The 20,182-nt window shown below is 36.0% G+C and overlaps 1 pseudogene; it reads left to right on the top strand.

Moving 5' to 3' along the window:
• Nucleotides 1-15,052: 15,052 nt before the first annotated feature.
• On the top strand, nt 15,053-18,933 carry LOC114370501 (annotated as a pseudogene).
• Nucleotides 18,934-20,182: the final 1,249 nt, after the last annotated feature.

Here is a 20,182-nt window from a genome sequence, read left to right on the forward strand (position 1 = left end):
TGAGGTGATCAATTTTAGCAAGTGAATTACCAACCAGAACAATGTCATCAACATAAATGATCAGAGCTATAAAGGAAGAACTTGTCGCCTTTGTAAAAAGACTGTGATCAGCGTGAACTTGCGTATAACCAAATGAGAATAACATATTAGAAAGTTTGGCAAACCATTGACGGCTAGCCTATTTCAAGCCATATAAAGATATCTTCAACTTACAACATTGGGAAGATGAATAACCATGAAGTCCTTGAGGGATAGTCATGTAGACATCTTCGGTGAGATCACCATAAAGGAAAGCATTGTTGACATCAAGCTGCTGCAAGTGCCAATTGTTGATGGAAGCAATGGATATAACAACACGGAAGGTGGTCATTTTAACAACAAGAGAGAAAATCTCCAGATAATCAATGCCCTCAATCTGGGAGTAGCCTTTGCCTACCAATCGTGCCTTGTACCGCTCAATAGTACCATCAAGGCCACGCTTGATTTTATCAACCCATTTGCAACCAATGGGGCGCACACTAGGAGGAGCTTGGACAATATCCCAGGTGTGGTTTGAAACTAAGGCTCGTATCTCAGCATTCATGGCCTCTTGCCAATAGGGTTGGGTAGCAGCCTCGCAATAGGTGGTGGGCTCGTGCTCAGAGGACAAACTCATGATATAGTGAGAATAAGAAGGAGAAAGACGAGAATAATCAAGAGAGTCATGAATAGGATAAGATACCTTTGAAGAAGATTGGTGGGAGGGCGTTGAAGCAGGGAGTGCATCACTAGAGCAAGCATGGCATTCATAGTCAGCAAGATAAACAGGGGGTTGATGAGGGCGATGAGAGCGACAGATAGGTTGGGTTTGTTGGGAGGATGGGGAACTAGTGTGAGCAGGGGAAGGAGATGGGGAGTTTCGGGATGTAGGAATCGATGTTGGAATAGGTGCAGGGGACGTTGGAGAAGTAGATGTAGGAGTGGACTAAGGAGAAATAGGCTAGGAATTATTAGGCTGAAGATTGGGGTTGGTGAAATCAGAATAAGGGGTGTCAATATAATTGGGTTGAGGAATAGTGGGTTGGGTATTAATGGGTTGGTGAACAAGATTGATTTTTGTAAAAGGAAAAACTGTTTCATTAAACAAGACATTTCGAGAGACAAAAATTTCTCTATTACTTAGATCAAGAATGAGATATCTTTTGGTCCCTATTTGGTATCCTAAAAAAACACCACGTCTTGCATGAACATCAAATTTTTGACAAGGAAGATTTGTGGAATCATAGCTCAGACAACCAAAAACCTTTAATACGGAAAAATCTGGATTTTGTTTATGTAATAATTCAAAAGGAGTTTTATTTTCAATAATAGGGGATGGAGTGCGATTTATTAAATAAACAGTGTGGTTAACAGCATATGACCAATAATGTTTTGAAAGTTGAGATTGGAACATAAGAGCCCAAGCAACATTAAGAATCTGCTGATATTTTCTCTCAACTCTACCATTTTGTTGAGGAGTATAAACACAACTAGTTTCATGAAAAATTTGTAGAATCAAGCTTCATGATGTTGAATCCATATTGATTCAAGTTGTTTTGATGATAAAAAAGATGATGACAAAAAGCCCAAGAGAATGATTTCAAGATTGAGTCAAGAACAATTCAAGAATCAAGAGAAATTTGATTTCAAGATTCAAAAAAAGATGAATTCAAGATTCAAGAGAAGAAATCAAGAAGACTTCACAAGGGAAGTATTGAAAAGAATTTTAAAAAAACAAACATAGCACAACTTTGTTTTTCAAAAGAAGTTTTCACAAAATTTTCTAAGTTACCAGAGTTTTTACTCTAGTAATCGATTACCAGATTCCTGTAATCGATTACCAATGGCAAAGTTTGTTTTCAAAAGCTTTCAACTGAATTTACAACGTTCCAATTAATTTCAAAATGGTGTAATCGATTACAAGATATTGGTAATTGATTACCAGTGTGTTTGAACGTTGAAATTCAAATTCAATTGTGAAGAGTCACATCCTTTCACAAATATGCTTTGTGTAATCGATTACAAGGATTTGGTAATCGATTACTAGTGACAAGTTTTGAACAAAAATCAAAAGATGTAACTCTTCCAATGGTTTTCGGTTTTTTTTAAAAGGTTATAACTCTTCTAATGGTTTTCTTGACCAGATTTGAACAGTCTATAAAAGCAAGACCTTGACTTGCATTTTGAGATATTCATTACAATCTTTGACAACCATTACAAACAACTTTTCCTCATACTCTTTTACAACTTTTGAACATCTCTTTGAACTTCTTCTTCTTCTTCCTTTGCCAAAAACTTTCTAAGTTTTCTGGTTTCCATACCTTGTTCTTTCACAGCAAACAAAAGTGTGCTATATCTTTTCATTCTCTTCTCCCTTTGCCAAAAAGAATTCGACAAGGACTAACCACCTGAATTCTTTTTGTGTCTCTCTTCTCCCTTTGCCAAAAAGAATTCGACAAGGACTAACCACCTGAATTCTTTTTGTGTCTCTCTTCTCCCTTTGCCAAAAAGAATTCGACAAGGACTAACCGCTTGAATTCTTTTGTGTCTCTCTTCTCCCTTTTCCAAAAAAACAAAGGACTAACCACCTGAATTCTTTTGTGTCTCCCTTCTCCCTTGTCAAAGAATTCAAAACGACACAGTATGAGAATTCTTTTAATTCTTCCCTTTCCCTAAAACAAAAGATTTCAAAGGACTAACCGCCTGAGAATTCTTTTGTTTCCCCTTCACAAAGTTTCGAAGGACTAATCGCCTGAGAACTTATTCTTAACACATTGGAAGGTACATCCATTGTGGTACAAGTAGAGGGTACATCTACTTGGGTTGTTGTGACTGAGAACAAGAGAGGGTACATCTCTTGTGGATCAATTCTAGTGGAGGGTACATCCACTAGGTTGTTCAAAGAGAACAAGGAAGGGTACATCCCTTGTGGATCTTTGCTTGTAAAGCCTTTACAAGGTTGAAAAGAAATCTGAAGGATCGCAGGTCGCTTGGGGACTCGATGTAGGGACGGGTTGTTGCCGAACCAGTATAAAACTCTTGTGTTTGTCTTCTTCTTCCCTACACTCTTTATTTTCCGCTGTGCACTTTAATTATCGCTTTTACTTTTGGTTAAGTTTTTATTTCTATTCTTTGCTTTCTTAACAACATAGTAAAAGCCTAAGAAGGGTAGATTTTTAATTAGTAAAGGTTCAATAATAATTAATTCAACCCCCCCCCCCCTTCTTAATTATTCCGAGGCCACTTGATCCAACAAGTGGTATCAGAGCAGGTATCTTGTAGAAAGTTTAACAACTTCAAGATTCATGGCCTCTTCAAATTCTTTGTTTCCTGAAGGAAATTCCATCCATAGGCCACCTATCTTCAATGGGGAGGGTTACCACTATTGGAAAACCCGTATGCAGATTTTCATTGAAGCCATAGATTTAAACATTTGGGAAGCAACAAAAATAGGACCCTACATACCCACTGTAGTAGATGTAAGCACTAGCACCACAACACAAAAACCTAGAGATAAGTGGACTGAAGAAGATAGAAGAAGAATCCAGTATGATCTTAAAGCCAAAAACATTATTACTTCAGCCCTAGGAATAGATGAGTTTTTTAGAGTGTCAAACTGCATAAATGCCAAGGAGATGTGAGATACTCTCCAATTTACACATGAAGGCACCACTGATGTAAAAAGATCTAGAGTCAATACCCTTACACATGAATATGAATTGTTTCGGATGAACCCTAATGAAAACATCCATAGCATGCAGAAAAGATTTACACATATAGTCAACCATCTTGCCTCTTTAGGAAAAATCTTCCCTAATGAAGATTTAATTAATAAAGTTTTAAGATGCTTAAGTAAGGAATAACTGCCCAAGGTAACTGCTATTTCTGAAAGTAAAGATCTCTCTTCTATGTCTCTTGCTACTTTGTTTGGAAAATTGCAGGAACATGAAATGGAACTCCAACGTCTTAATCAAAATGAAGAAACTGACAAAAAGAAAAGAAGTATAACACTTAAAGCCTCATCATCAATGCAAGAAGAAAATGAAGAAGAAGATTCAGATGATGAAGAGGACTTCTCACTCTTTGTGAAGAAGTTTCAAAAATTTGTCAAGAAAAGAAGAATCGAGAGGCGTCAGAACTTTAACAATGGAAGAAGATCACAAGAAGACTCTCAAGTTCTTAAATGCTACAAATGCAACCAACTTGTTCACATCAAAGCTAATTGTCCTTCAAATGAAGAATGGCCTGAGAAAAGTGATAAGAAAAGGTATGATGAAAGAAGGACCAAGAAGGCCTATATTGCATGGGATGACAATGATTCATCCGATGGTTCAGAAAAAAAGATCAACCTTCTAACCAAGGATTATGAGAGTGATGAGAACATTGCTCAAGAAGATTAAGCAAAAAACAAAAAGTATGACTTTCATCTTTGAAGATCTAGATACCTTTAATCATGAAAAAGGTAATATCAAAACCTTTCTCTTTTGAAAGTTTATTGAAATTTTCCTTTCAATTAATTTGATTATGATGACTAACAATTTTTTTTTTTAATTTTTGTTTGACTTGTTTGATTGAAATTATGAGTATGTGTTTATATGTTCTTGATTGAGTTAATTTTCTTTCTGAAAGCATGAAGTCTCCTTTAAATATTTTGATAATATTTATGATTTTTATTCTTCAATACTTGAGTTGATTATTGTGATATAATTGAATATATATATATATATATATATATATATATATGTTTCCTTTAAATGATTATGCATGATTTTGAATATGATATGTGAATTACTTGATTAAGATTCATTCATAAAGTATTTTTTTAATATATATTTTCTTTAAGAAAGTATTTTGATATTCATTCAAATCTTTTTTACCTTAAAAGTCAATCAACATTTAGTTTTGGCTAAAATGCTCTCTGGTAATCGATTACCACATTAGTGTAACCGTTTACAGGAAGTTAAGTAAGGTGTAATCGATTACCAAATTTTGTAATCGATTACAACGCGTCCCTGCCCCTATATATTTAAAATTCAAAATCAGAAATCTGCAACTTCTCACTTTTTCGAAAACCCTCGTTCCCAATTCTCCCTTCTGCCATATCTCACTCATTTCTAGCCCAAATCACTCCCCACAAAGCCCAAACTTCATCTTTTTTCATTCTCTTTCTTTTGAATCGATTTAAATTTCAAATAATCCCTTCAAATGGCAGAACCATCAAAGAAGCGAAAGGGTTCTTCGAGTCGAAGCCAACGACATTCCGAGACTTAAGAAACGCATATTCCTTCCTCCATTTCCTCTTCCTCATTGTTCTCATCCAAAGAACAACGGATACAGTACACAAATCTTTTCTCTTCTCGTTCCATTATTAATCCAAAATTCATTGATATGGATTTCTTTTCAAATGAGAGTTTTGATTGCATTCAGGCATTTGAAAAATCCAATCTTATTCCTTTCATGTCTTTAAAATTTCCTGTTTACTCTGATATAGTTAAAGCCTTCTATTCAAACCTTGAAATCCAAGAAGGCACTTTGATTTCTGAAGTTTATGGGATTAAAATGGTCATTGACCAATCCCTATTCTATGACTTGACCCAATTATCCAATGAAGGTGTACCATTTGAAGGTACACTGATTGATGATTGGAAATATGATTTCTCTGTGCATGATGCCCGCCAGTTGGTTTGCACCAACCAAGCGGATATGATCGGAAGGCTTCTTGCCGGTTCATTGGCTTTTGAGAGCCGCATCCTTCATTATCTCATTGTGCGTATTTTGCATCCAAGATCTTCAAACCTTGGACAGGTTTCTGAAGAAGATCTTATCGTTATGTGGGCTTTTCATAAAGGCTGAAAAATTGATTGGGCACACTTAGTCCAATATTGCATGCATAAGGCATTGCGATTAAATTCTCCATTTCCATATCCACACCTAGTCACTCTCTTCCTTCAACACTTCAACATCCCTCTTGATTCTGAACCTTATGTTCCAATCAAGAGATCCTTTCTAATAGGTGCTGCTGTGATTGTATCCTTTGGTTACCGTAAAGAGCATGATGGCTCTTGGATGAAAAAGGATGCTCAACCCATTGATGAAGAAGGACATTTACATGATGGAGAAGATTCCTCTCTTCTTCAAAAGATTTTGGACAGGTTCGATGGTCTTCAAACCTTTGTTGGTGAAAGGTTTGATACTTTGGAGTTACAAGTGGACATGCGATTCAATGAGATGGAGTCAAGGATCACAAAGGTCAACGAAAATGTTTCTTACATTCGTACAAGCTTTGATCTACCACCACCATCGCCACCATCATCTTAGTTTTCTATTATGTTTAACATTATTAGTACTTTGATTTCTAGCCGTGTATTTGGCTATATTATTATGACATTTGAACAATTTAGTATTTCTTTTATTTGCATAGTATGATTGAATAATTATGAATTATGTTATATGACTATGTGGTTTTTATATATTTGATCTATTCATGTTTCTTGCTTCATGATTGGTTTAGATTTTTCAATGAATGTCTTGTGAATGATTAGTAATGTATGTATGTTTTATATTTGTTACGCACTTTGGCTTTTTGTTGATGCCAAAGGGGGAGAGAAATAGAGATTAAATCAAGAACTCACATAAGTAATTAACTTAATTTCAAGTGAAGCATAAACTCAAAAACAAAGGGGGAGAATATGGAGAATTAAGTGAGTGATCAACTAGGAAAAAGTATGTCTATGTGTTTCTTGATTTCAGAGTTGTCATCATCAAAAAGGGGGAGATTGTAGAAGCAAGCTTCATGATGTTGAATCCAGATTGATTCAAGTTGTTTTTGATGATAACAAAGATGATGACAAAAAGTCCAAGAGAATGATTTCAAGATTGAGTCTAGAACAATTCAAGAATCAAGAGAAATTTGATTTCAAGATTCAAGAAAAGATGAATTCAAGATTCAAGAGAAGAAATCAAGAAGACTTCACAAGGGAAGTATTGAAAAGATTTTTCAAAAAACAAACATAGCACAATTTTGTTTTTCAAAAGAAGTTTTCACATACTCTTTTACAACTTTTGAACATCTCTTTGAACTTCTTCTTCCTTTGCCAAAAGCTTTCTAAGTTTTCTGGTTTCCAAACCTTGTTCTTTCACAGCAAACAAAAGTGTGCTATATCTTTTCATTCTCTTCTCCCTTTGCCAAAAAGAATTCGACAAGGACTAACCGCCTAAATTCTTTTTGTGTCTCTCTTCTCCCTTTGCCAAAAAGAATTCGACAAGGACTAACTGCCTGAATTCTTTTTGTGTCTCTCTTCTACCTTTGCCAAAAAGAATTCAACAAGGACTAACCGCCTGAACTCTTTTGTGTCTCTCTTCTCCCTTTTCCAAAAGAACAAAGGACTAACCGCTTGAATTCTTTTGTGTCTCCCTTCTCCCTTGTCAAAGAATTCAAAATGACACAGTATGAGAATTCTTTTAATTCTTCCCTTTCCCTAAAACAAAAGATTTCAAAGGACTAACCGCCTGAGAATTCTTTTGTTTCCCCTTCACAAAGTTTCGAAGGACTAATCGCCTGAGAACTTATTCTTAACACATTGGAAGGTACATCCATTGTGGTACAAGTAGAGGGTACATCTACTTGGGTTGTTGTGACTGAGAACAAGAGAGGGTACATCTCTTGTGGATCAATTCTAGTAGAGGGTACATCCACTAGGTTGTTCAAAGAGAACAAGGAAGGGTACATCCCTTGTGGATCTTTGCTTGTAAAGCCTTTACAAGGTTGAAAAGAAATTTGAAGGACCGCAGGTCGCTTGGGGACTGGATGTAGGCACGGGTTGTTGCCGAACCAGTATAAAACTCTTGTGTTTGTCTTCTTCTTCCCTACACTCTTTATTTTCCGCTATGCACTTTAATTATCGCTTTTACTTTTGGTTAAGTTTTTATTTCTATTCTTTACTTTCTTAACAACATAGTAAAAGCCTAAGAAGGGTAGATTTCTAACTAGTAAAGGTTCAGTAATAATTAATTCAACCCCCCCTTCTTAATTATTCCGAGGCCACTTGATCCAACAAAATTCCTTTAGATGCAAAAAAATATTTTTGAAGAAATTCAGGAGCATTATCTAAGCGTATGCATTTTATTGAAAGATTGAATTGGTTTTCAATTAAAAAAACAAAGTTTTAAATGTGTGTGCGAACTTCCCCTTTAGATTTAAGAAGAACTATCCATGTGAAACGACTAAAATCATCCACAATAGTTAAAAAATATTTATGGCCACGAATAGAAGATTGAGAGAAGGGACCCCAAATATCCATATGTATCAAATCAAAAAAAATTTAAGCTCTATTAGCACTTGGAAAATATGATAATTTTTTTTGTTTAGCAAGGTGACAAATATCACAATTCTCATCAACATGTCTTGAAATGAAATAAAAGGAAAATTAGCATGAAGAATGTTAAGGCGGGTTCCAGAGAGATGACCGAGTCTAAAGTGCCAAAGATTGGAGTTGGTAACAAGTGGAGTGGAAAAATTATTGATGAAGGTGGCTTTGGGAAAAGTATGTTTATGCTCAGTGTTGTTAGTCGCTATTCAGGAGTTAGTTTTATGTTGAATATTTGCATGGAAATAGCACTTTACCTCCAAATTATGGTTCTTTTTGTAGGAATTGTACATATTTTTCTGTTTAGTGCGATTTTATAGAGTAGATACTCTCATTTTGTGAATTAATGTTGAATCCAACTCAGTTTCAAGCCAAAGAAGAGAAGGTTCAAGTAATTGATGACTCGCTTAGCGAGTGGCATTCGCTTAGCGGGTTGGGAAACCCTAGAAGAGGATCATCTAGAGATGTGCTCGCCCAGCACGCAGCCAGCCCGCCCAGCAAGGTCGTTGTCTCTTCTCGTGCTTAGTGCACCCAGTCTCACTAAGCCAAAATTCACTTACTCTCGCTTAGCGAGCCTTCGAAAGCTGAAAGGTCCAAGAGCCTTTAAAACATTGAAGTTGGCGGAAATAAAAGGGAGTCTTTTTGAAGGAAAGCAACTGAGAGAGCTTAGGTTAGAAGGAGTGAAGTTTAAGGTTTAGAGGTTGTAGGAGACATCCTCAATCATCCTTTGCCATTTTCTTTCACACAAAACTATTCCTTCCTTGTATCGAGAGATTGCATTACTTGTAATGGAAGGCTAAGCCTCTTGGTTGGGGAGTTCTGCTGAGACCTTGATGTAACACTCTTTCACTATCTATTTAATGTTATTTTTATGTGTTCATTGCTTCTATATATGCTTATTTTACATGCTTGTGACTTGATCACCCATTTGTATGTATAGTTAGGATTTTTAGCATTGGGAAATGCTTTAAAGCCTTAGAACTTGGTAGAGCAAGCTAGAAATTTGTATGTCTAGGAATGGAGTGCAGCGATCTAGTTCATATTATGTTGTAGACTTAATGCAACTCTTTTAGACTAAGTTTGTTAAGGGATCAAGGACGAAGTTTAAAGAGAGTTAGGCTCATTCACTAGAGGGATCTTGGTTTGAGTAGTTTCTCAGCATAAGAACACTAGGATAATGTTAAATAGAGAAAAATAGACATTAACATAAAGAGAAATTCAGTCAAACGATCCAATGCTTTTTACTTGATGGTTTTCACTTCCAAAATTCTAGATATTTAGTTTATATTCCAATAGAATTTAGTACATAATTCAACTTGATATTTACCTTGCTTTTAATCCATACAAATGTTTGCATACTGGATGTACAGTGTCTGCGTGAAACAAATTCCCTGAGGATACGATACTCAGTCTTACCATTTTATACTACTTGAGCAAATCGATACACTTACCGGAGAGCACTAACAGGTGTGCATCTCTAAGTGATATAATCCATGCTTCAACTTAGCCAAACCAATTATCCTCAATGACTTCTTTTCCTTTATTTGACATTGAAAGTTAGAAAAATGAAGTGTGTAATCAGACGAAGCCAAGAGTTTAGAAATTGAAAGTAAATTAAATTTGAAATTTGGCACATAAAGAACATCCTGAATGATGAGTTGTGGAGACAATTGAACAGTCCTGGAAATATGAGCCACTACTGTAGAGCCATTGGGTAGATTAATATGTATGGGTTTAATTTTTGAGAAATTTAGGAAATTGTCAAAAGAACAAGTGATGTGATCAGTGGCCCCTGAATCAATAATCCAGTAAGCATTGTTGAATGGGTGTGATGCGCGTGCAGTTGTCAAATGGTATGTGATGGTGCAAGAAATAAAGCAAATACCAAGGCCCATATTAGTGGAATTAGAAGTGCCAATGCTGGACACTCGGGTGAGGTTGACATTTTTGGGCTAAGAGGAGGCTGCTGGACCGTTGCTCTGTTGTTGAAGAAGACCAAGGAGATTGTGATATTGGGCCTTAGTGAAACCATAACCTAGCTCATTAGATGGAGAGTTCGGGTTCATTGAGAAGTGTGGATCTTCTTCTTGCGCAACATTGTTGGCAATAGTGGAAGAAGAAGAGCTCTCTTTGTTGTGGAAACGTGGCCACCCCGAATGTCGCGGATGACCAGGGGGATACCCATGCTTGGCGTAGCATATGTCTACTGTGTGTCCATTACGACCACAATAGACATACTTTTTGTTGGAGAAAGTGCGAGTATTGCTCCTAGATTGTCCTACAGGAGCACCTCCTCCACGTCCTCTCCCGAAAGTCGATTGAGCAGCATTGATGTATGTGTTGGGTTCGTCAGTGATTGGCGATGAAGAGTTGTGACACTCTTGTTGAATAATCAGGGAAAACACACGGTTAACAGGTCCATAAGCAGGATTTGAGAAAGAACAAGAAATGCTCCTCTAAGCCTTTTAGAAAACGAATAATAAAATCTTGTTGGTGATACAATTTTGCAGAACAAGTGCAGTTCGAAAATGGACGTAAATTATCAAGCTGCTCCCACATAGATTTGAGTGCTGTAAAATAATTCGTAACAAAACAAGAGCCTTGCCTTAGACCGTATATTTTCTCTTGGAGTTCTGCGATGCGGAGTAGATCACTTTGAGAAAAACGTTCACGAAGATCTGTCTAGATGTCTACTGCACGGTCCAGGAAGATGATACTTTGTGCAATGGGTGGGGACAGGGAATTTAGCAGCCAAGACATGATCAAGGTATTACAACGTTCCCAAGAAGGATAGGAAGGGCTATGGACATCTGGTGCAGGTATTGTGCCAACTAGAAAACCTATCTTGTTCTTAGATATCAAGGCCATTCTAATTGAACGGGACCAAGAATGGTAATTGTTACCATCCAGTGTTGGAGAAATAGAAACGGAAGATGGGTTTTCACTTGGATGAATATGATATGGACTTGAGGGATCAAGACAAGGATCAAACCATGTTGGGGTAGCATCATCGGAAACATCTGACATTTTGATAGGGAATCAACAAAGCTCCAGGTGGAGCTCTGATACCATAAAACGAAACCAAAAATACAGGAAGGCTTAAACGAACAAAGATGATGAAATTGTATTTTTTCTACTTCATTGAAATATGCTATATAGTATATATACAACATACACGTTGTAGTATGGAAGAAAAAGACAAAAAAGAAAAACAGAAAGATAACACCTCAACATGTTCTAGAATGCTGATAACAGAATACAGTTACAACAGAAAAATAACAAAACAATTTTAATTGGGACTCGCATTTCTTTTAGAACATATGGTAGATACTGTACACCTTGAGATCTCTATCTTAAACATGTACATAAGAGGTGGAAGCATGTCTTTTGCTAAAGCGTGTTTTGATATGATGCCTGTCAAAGATGTTGTAGCATGGACCACAATGATTGAGGGACTTGGCTCCCATTGTTTTGGTTTGGATGCATTAAAAGTGTTTTAATTTAATTTAAATGGTTGAGCAACAAGTGCAGCCAAACTCAGTCACCTTCTTGAGCTTATTGCCTGCTTGTAGCCATTCTGGTCTTGTCAGGGAAGGCTGCTATATTTGCCATTCTATGAAATGGGATTTTGGAATTGAACCTGCTTTGGATCATCACACTTGCATTGTGGATCTTTTCGGTCGAAGGGGGATGCTTAAAGAGGCCTTGGCTTATAATATTGAAAATGATAACTCTACCTGATAGCAGGATGCAATGCTCTTCTAGCAGCTTCCAGAGTGTATGGAAGTAAGAAGTTTGGAGAATATGCAGCTCAAAGACTTTTGGAACTAGAACCTGATAATGCTGGATGCTATACTTTGTTGAGTAATGTAAAAGCAAGTGTTGGAAGATGGAATGAGGTTGAAGAATTGAGGAAAGTTATCAGCGAAAGGGGTCTCAAGAAGAAACCACGGAGGAGCTGCATTGAGGTAACCGAGGGCATCCATGGATTTGTTTCTAGCAATAAATCACACCCTGAAGCAGAGGAGATTTATGAGGCATTGGGTAGATTGAGTAGAGTGACAGGAGTTTGGGTGAGATGTTTAAAACAGTTCCAAAATGGCATTTAAATAAACTTCTTGGCTCACACCAGCTACATTCAAACTGTGTAAGCCATATCCTAGTTCCTTAGTGAAGCAAATTGGCTAATTCATGATTGTTTATCTGCCTCTACTTGCTGAGCACTTGAGAAAAGGAACAGGACAATGAAGCATCAAATAATAGGAAAATTGATGTGCAACTACAACAAACTAACTGCGGCATTAAAAATTTGCCATCCATTGCTGCACAAGATTCAGAAGAATTAATTCTGACGTCTTTATTCAGTAGTTACTAGCAAGAGATTGTATTTAATGATCAGTTCTTACCTGTTTGCATTTATACATTCACCCCTCCCAAAGATGGAGTGATGTCCTTGTACACTCTTCTCCTAAGAGCATTTTCAAAAGGAAATTGTTTACGGAATTCTTAAATTTAAGAACCAAATCTTTATACAGTTTCACTATTGAATCAATTGACTTGAGAGTTCTTGAACTGTTAATTATATAGTTCTTAAAAATTGTGAAAACAACTGTAAAAAATTATTTGAAGTTCTTGATGATTGCAACAACAGAGACAAAACTTGTTCAGATTCTTAAATTCCAGTAAAATAAAATATTATATGTTAAATTCAAATTTTTATTTTTATCCTATAATTAACATTTCCTCCATTCAATATAAGATGTTGTCTGGTGAGGTATTTGTTGGACCTCTATTATGAATACAGAATATATTTATTACTTTTGAGCAGGATTTGCATGCAAAAAAGGTGATTTTTTTTTTCTTTTTTTAACTTCTTTTTTTAGTATTAAGACTAGAGCTGGATATACTGGTTAACCCAACCGAACATAGGCATACATGTAAACGGACTAACTCGGACCGACCCACAAAATAAATAAACTAGTGTAATAGCCGGTCTGTACTGGTTGGAAAAAAAATGAAAAATCTTAAAAAACTAAAACGATTTTTTTAATTATTATAATAGAAAATTGAAGACAAATTTATTTATTGACATTATTATTTATGTGATATTATTCGTATTTCTATAAAATATTTTTTAATTTATTTAATTTTTATATTAAAATAAAAAATAAACATTAAACGGTATTAACATTTTTTTATATATAAAAGGTAAATAAAACAAGTTAAAAGAGTTCAAATATTATATCAAACATAATTTTAACATCAACTAATACTTAACAGTTAACAAAAAAATCAAATAATTTACTATATAAATAATAATTTAACTTAAACATATATATTAGTGGGTGAAAAGGTGGCTCCAGGAGCCTGCCAACCAAACCTATTTATTTAGCCGAAACGGGCCAACTTGTATGGGATCAGATTTATATGGGCCAATAGAAATCGGGCTCACTTCAATTACTTAACACATCTCATTTTTTGCTTGGTGCACTTCCACACTTTGATATCCCCATTTTACCCGTCTTCTTCCCCTCTCCCACCTCATCCTTGAACCACCACCACTCACCCCTTCTTTCTTATGCATGCGCAACCACCATGCACCACCCAGATCCATGCGTGCTGCCACCTCAATCACCACCTAGATCCGCACACGTCACCACCAGTAGTACCTAGATTTGTGGGCCCCTCTTTCCTCTGCACGCACTACCACGAGTGAGAGTCTTCAAGTGAAGTGTGAGGAGAGGCAAGAAAGGAAGGAGTGGGGTTCAAATACAAATTCTGTAATGTATTACAGATTGTGAAAAGGAAAGGCCGAATGAGGTAATTCAGTATAGATTGGGCAATCCATAGTGTATATGTTGTTAGGGATTGCTCAATCCATAATGTATTTTTGTACTCCAGATTTTGTATTTTGTAATATATCTGTAATATGAAAAAATGCATTATGGATCGAACAATCTATAATAACATATACACTATGAATTGCACAACCATAATTGTATTGACTGCATTACGATCCACAGATCAATCATTGTGTAATGCTATTAATGCAATTATGAATTGAACAATTTGTAATATAGGTAAGAATTATGGACTGCATAATGCTATTAATACAATTATGTTATTATAGATTTATGAATCCAAAATATAGGTAAGAATTTGAAATTTATCCGGCAAAAGTTATGGTGTGAGGTGAGTGCGGCACCGCGACAGGGTGAAAGGGTTGGGGGTGCACAGAAGGAATGAGGTTGGGGTGTTAGGGTTTCTTTGGGAAAGGCATATGTGACGTCAACACTAATGAAGGAGAAGAACGTTTGTTCAGTGTGGGAATTATTTCCTAGGAGGTACACTAAGCATAAAATTGAGTACGTTAAAGAATTGCTTGGAGTTAAAATGGTGAACCTACAAACTCAGTTCATGCATCCAACTCTATAAGAGACATTTCTACATCTAAACTTTTTTTCCTCAAATTTTTTTTATATTTGTATTTAATTATAATAACTTGTTATGTATGATAAGATTATCAAGTTTTATAATAGTTATTTTAAAAATATTATTTAAAATAATTTCTAAATAATTAATATAGTAAAAAGAAAAAGAGAATATATGAAGAATAAACTCATCAAATATATAATATTCTGATATAGAAGTAAAAGATCCATGAGCATGAGTAATTTTTGTCTAGATCACATATTCCTTCACTGTAGTCAGTATAAGACAGTTGCTGAATTGCATATTCGGGACTTGCTGAGAGACCGAGACCCCACCTCAGTTGATGCACACGCGTGATTGTGAGCACGAGTAATTTCGTCTCAGAGAATACTGCACTTTGGTATCCGTTGCAGTTGCTGCCACCTTCGCATACAAAGTTTGAATTGAAAACCTTCGTCCTCGTATCTTAGTTAAAACAGGTCTTGTCTCCCACACACAAAGCCATATTTCAAAAGCCGCGTCTTTTATCTACTTTCTCTTCTAACTCGCACCACGTTCTCAGCACTCATAGCCATGACACACATCTACGAGAAGCCCTTATACAAATGACCCTTTGAGGCCTTGACATGAATTTGCAAGACTACAACACAGTCCTAAACGAGTGTGTGAGCAAAAGGGCCTTCAAAGAAGGGCAGAGAGTGCATGCCCACACGATCAAAACTCACTATCTTCCCTGTGTGTACCTCTGGACAAGGTTGATCGTGTTCTATACCAAGTGTGACTCTTTGGGAGATGCTCGCCACGTGCTCAATGAAATGCCGGAGAGGAATGTGGTGTCGTGGACGGCTATGATCTCGGCTTATTCTCAGAGAGGGTATGCCTCTCAAGCATTGAGTATTCTTGTGCAGATACTACGATCAGGTATTCTTGGCTTGCTTGTGCTTTGTACAAGTTCGCATATGAGAGTGGCGGTTATTGTTGATAGTTGTGGAATGGAACTATGGAAGGAACTGATATAGGTTTATGAATGCTTTATCAAGTATTGGTTTTATGTAGGAAAAGATGTGTTGTCACTTGTTATGCTCAAGTTGATAATTTAGAGTTTTATATATTAAGATTCTTTTAAAAAGGAGTTAATTGTCAATAATGTTGAGTACGACCTTCATTGAATTGGAGGAAGCTGGAGCCTAAGATGAGCTTGTTATAAGGAGAAATCAAAAGATGGAGATTTTTATTTTTTTAGTTAGTTAGCTGCGTTGAGACTTTTGTTTTTGGTTTAGTCTTGTGCCAATGGTTTTTCTGTGTTGACAATAGCTGCCTTTTCCTTTTTGCAGGTACAGAATCTAATGAGTTCACTTTTGCTACCATGCCTTACTTCATGTATAGGTTCCTTGGGTTTTGTCTTAGGGAGGCAATTCATTCTCTTATCATAAAATTAAATTTCAAAGCACATGTTTATGTTGGAAGCTCACTCCTTGATATGTATGCCAAAGATGGTAAAATTCATGAAGCTAGAGGCATATTTGAATGCTTGCCTGAAAGAGATGTAGTTTCTTGTACTGCCATAATCTCTGGATATGCTCAACTGGATCTGGATGAAGAAGAACTGGAGCTATTTCTCCGGTTACAAAGGGAAGGAATGTAATCAAATTATGTTACTTATACTAGTGTTTTAACTGCACTTTCTGGGCTTGCTGCTCTAGATCATGGCAAGCAAGTGCACAACCATCTTCTCTGCTCTGAAGTTCCCTCATTTGTGATCCTTCAAAACTCTTTGATTGACATGTACTCAAAATGTGGAAACCTCACTTATGCAAGAAGAATATTTGATACCATGCGTGAGAGAACTGTTATCTCTTGGAATGCGATGTTAGTTGGGTATAGCAAACATGGAGAGAGAAGAGAAGTGCTTGAGCTTTTCAATTTAATGAGAGATGAAAACAAAGTCAAACCTGACAGTGTCACAGTTTTGGCTGTGTTATCTGGTTGCAGTCATGGAGGACAAGAAGATAAGGGAATGGATATTTTTTATGATATGACCAGTGGGAAAATTAGTGTTCAACCAGACACCAAGCGCTATGGGTGTGTTGTTGATTTGCTTGGTCGTGCTGGTCGAGTAGAAGAAGCTTTTGAGTTCATCAAAAAGATTCCTTTTGAACCATCAGCTGCTATATGTGGTTGCCTTTTAGGTGCTTGTAGTGTTCATTCAAATCTTGGCATTGGTGAATTTGTGGGTAGGCTTCTAGAATTTGAGCCTGAAAATGCTGGCAATTATGTTATTCTGTCTAATTTATATGCTTCAGCGGGAAGATGGGAAGATGTAACATCACTAAGGAACCTGATGTTGAAGAAGGCTGTAACAAAAGAGCCTGGTAGAAGCTTGATTGAGGTTGATCAAGTACTTCAAACTTTCCATCCTAGTGATTGTTCCCATCCTAGAAGAGAAGAAGTATCTGCAAAGTGCAGGAATTATTAGTCAGGTTTAAAGAAGCTGGTTATTTTCCTGATTTGAGTTGTGTTTTGCATGATGTGGATGAGGAGCAAAAGGAGAAGATACTTCTAAGCCACAGTGAAAAGTTGGCTTTGTCTTTTGGACTAATTGCTACTCCTGAAAGTGTGTTAATCTGTGTTATAAAAAATCTCCGAATTTGTGTTGATTGCCATAATTTTGCTAAATATATCTCAAAGATTTATAGTAGAGAAGTGTCTTTGAGGGATAAAAACTGGTTTCATGGAATTGTTGGAGAGAAATGTTCTTGTGGAGATTACTAGTGAGAAGATCTTGATAGCAAACACTCAATGAACCTCTATGGTGCATGAAAAAATAGGCTCTTGGGCTTTGGTCTTTAATCTGTTCTGATACTGAAATCGTCTCAGCGTAATGGTAGTATGCAAGGGAACATAAAATTACAAAGAAAAATGGAATATTGACCGACCAGGATTGGCTATTGTTTGGATTGGTAATTTATGAGTGGAATGTAAGTTTTAATAGGAATCAAAATGGTACATTAAAATGCTTCATTTGTATACTTTATTACAAAGGAATTAAAATGCTCAACATTTTGATCTGATGTTTCTCTACTCGAAAATCAAGGAATTTAAAATTACACCTACAAAGGAGGAATTTTTTAAATTCCTTGCTCTTCCTTCTTTCCGAGTCCCAATAAACTTGACCTAGAATATATCTTTTCTGCCATGGATTTGCCTGTTACTTTCTCCACAATGCTCACAGCTACATCACCTTTAAGCTGATAGCTCTTTCATCTTTGCAGGGCCTTGCTCATCATTTTCTATGCCTGTTGAGTATTGAGGAATTCATTTAAGATGTACTCAAGGTATTCATATCTATTATTGATTTTGTTGATTTCTATTCCATGATTTTGAATCTTATATTTTCATTTTTTTCCTTATTTTCTTGTAGTAGGGTTTTGTTCAAAAGTTGCTGAAACTGTTCCTGTCTGAGTTATTATTTGATATGATTTTGTTGTAAAAGCTGCATCAGAATCATATTGTAATCAAATCTGAACCCCAATAAGATTGTAGCAGATTGGTTTTTTATTTTTTATTGATTCTGTTTTTTATTTGCAACAGATTGGTTTCCTATTTATGACTAACTCTGCCTTTCAATTAGTACTAGTATGATTCAACTATCTTTAGAGAAATAAAAGTCATTCTTCTGTGTTCTCATATGGTATCAGATCTTCATGCTCTAATCCTTGTCCTCTCCAAAGGCGAAAGTGACCAGTGCCTGTTCAGACTCTCAGCCACAGAAAATGAGAAGGTGACTCCTCCACCAATAAATGAGCACGTGGAGCCCAACCAAGCGTGATTGATACCTTTCCACAGAACCTGAATCTCTAACTCACGGAACACAAGCTCAATGGGAATAAATTATTTGGAATGGGCATAGAGGAAGAGGTAAGCTGAGATATACGGCTGGAGAAGTAAAGAAATAAGAAAAAGATCATCCCTTGTGGGCGAAATGGAAGGCTGAAAATTCCCTCTTAAGATATTTGAATGTTGTTTGTCTCAAAGGTATACACAGCACACGTATACTATTTATAGTGTACAAAAGGAATTAGTCATGAATAAAAAATCAAATCCCTAACTATAGTAATGACTATCTTACAGATATTATCATGTGCTTATTGTAAATATAATATAATATAACCATGTGTTAAATATGCTACTTAACTCTCCCCTCCAAGGATTGGGGCGAGGGGATTTGATCACCTCAATAAGGATTTGTGTAGAGAATATGCTTCATCAGTACTATTTTTAATGGAAACTCATGCTGGCAATAGTAAGGCTGAGAGGTTCTTTGTTGACACGTGATGCCAAGTTAGCAATAGTATTTACTATAGCAGGATCTCATTTATGCCTATTAGGATGGAGCGTTGTAAGAAAGAGAAATCAAGGGCGTCAATCGTTATCCTTCCTTGTTGCATGGATATGCATGATGAATTTGATGACTTTTTCCGTACCTCTTGGAATGATAGGCTAGCGTGGAAGGATTATATTTGGGAGTGGGAACTAGTAATTTACCCGTGTGTTTGTATGGGTTACGTTAATCTCTACACGTGTTTTAAAACAATTTATTATAATTATTTGTTTAAAAATAAAATATAGAATAAAAGATGAAGTTTTAATGACAATAAGAGAAGATACTACCATAATCCAAAATAAACCAAATGTATTATTAATTACACTAATATGTTTCTCTGTTTGAAGATCACTTGTGTTTATGACTGTGAAAGCATTTGAAACCATATTCTTAAATGAAGATATGCCCAAGCCTTGGAATTCATAAAATTTCTCTGAATTGCTTTCCATTATGGACATTTGTATGTCTAATGTATTCCCCAAAATCAGAATGTTCGGTATCTTGAAGATTGATCAAACAACCAGAATATTTTGGTCAAATTAGTTGGTATTAATAAATAATAATGCATCGAGAGCATTATCATGTAATACATTTGCAACTTTGCAATAACAGGAATGATACATTAGCAGTGCCTAGAATTTGGTGCTTAAAAAATAGGAATGAAGTTTGATGATAAAAGCATTGATCAATGAGATAAAACAAAACGTTAGAACAATATAAGAGAAATCTACCTATATTCACAAACATCAAAATTTGTCCATATGAAAATCACACATCTTTGGTAGCCTAATCCCTTAGTAAACATCAATTTAGGATGACGATAAGTAGAGTCTGGATAGGAAGGATATTAACACTTGTCTTCATGCCCGCACTTTAAAACAAAATGTACTTGAATTCATACCCATGTGGGTGATAACCTTAATACCATGTGTCCGTCCTTGTTGGATACCATAATGTCCCTACTTGTTCCTATTACCCGCTT

Source organism: Glycine soja, chromosome 10 (genome assembly GCF_004193775.1).
Source record: "Glycine soja cultivar W05 chromosome 10, ASM419377v2, whole genome shotgun sequence".
Lineage (NCBI taxonomy): Eukaryota > Viridiplantae > Streptophyta > Magnoliopsida > Fabales > Fabaceae > Glycine > Glycine soja.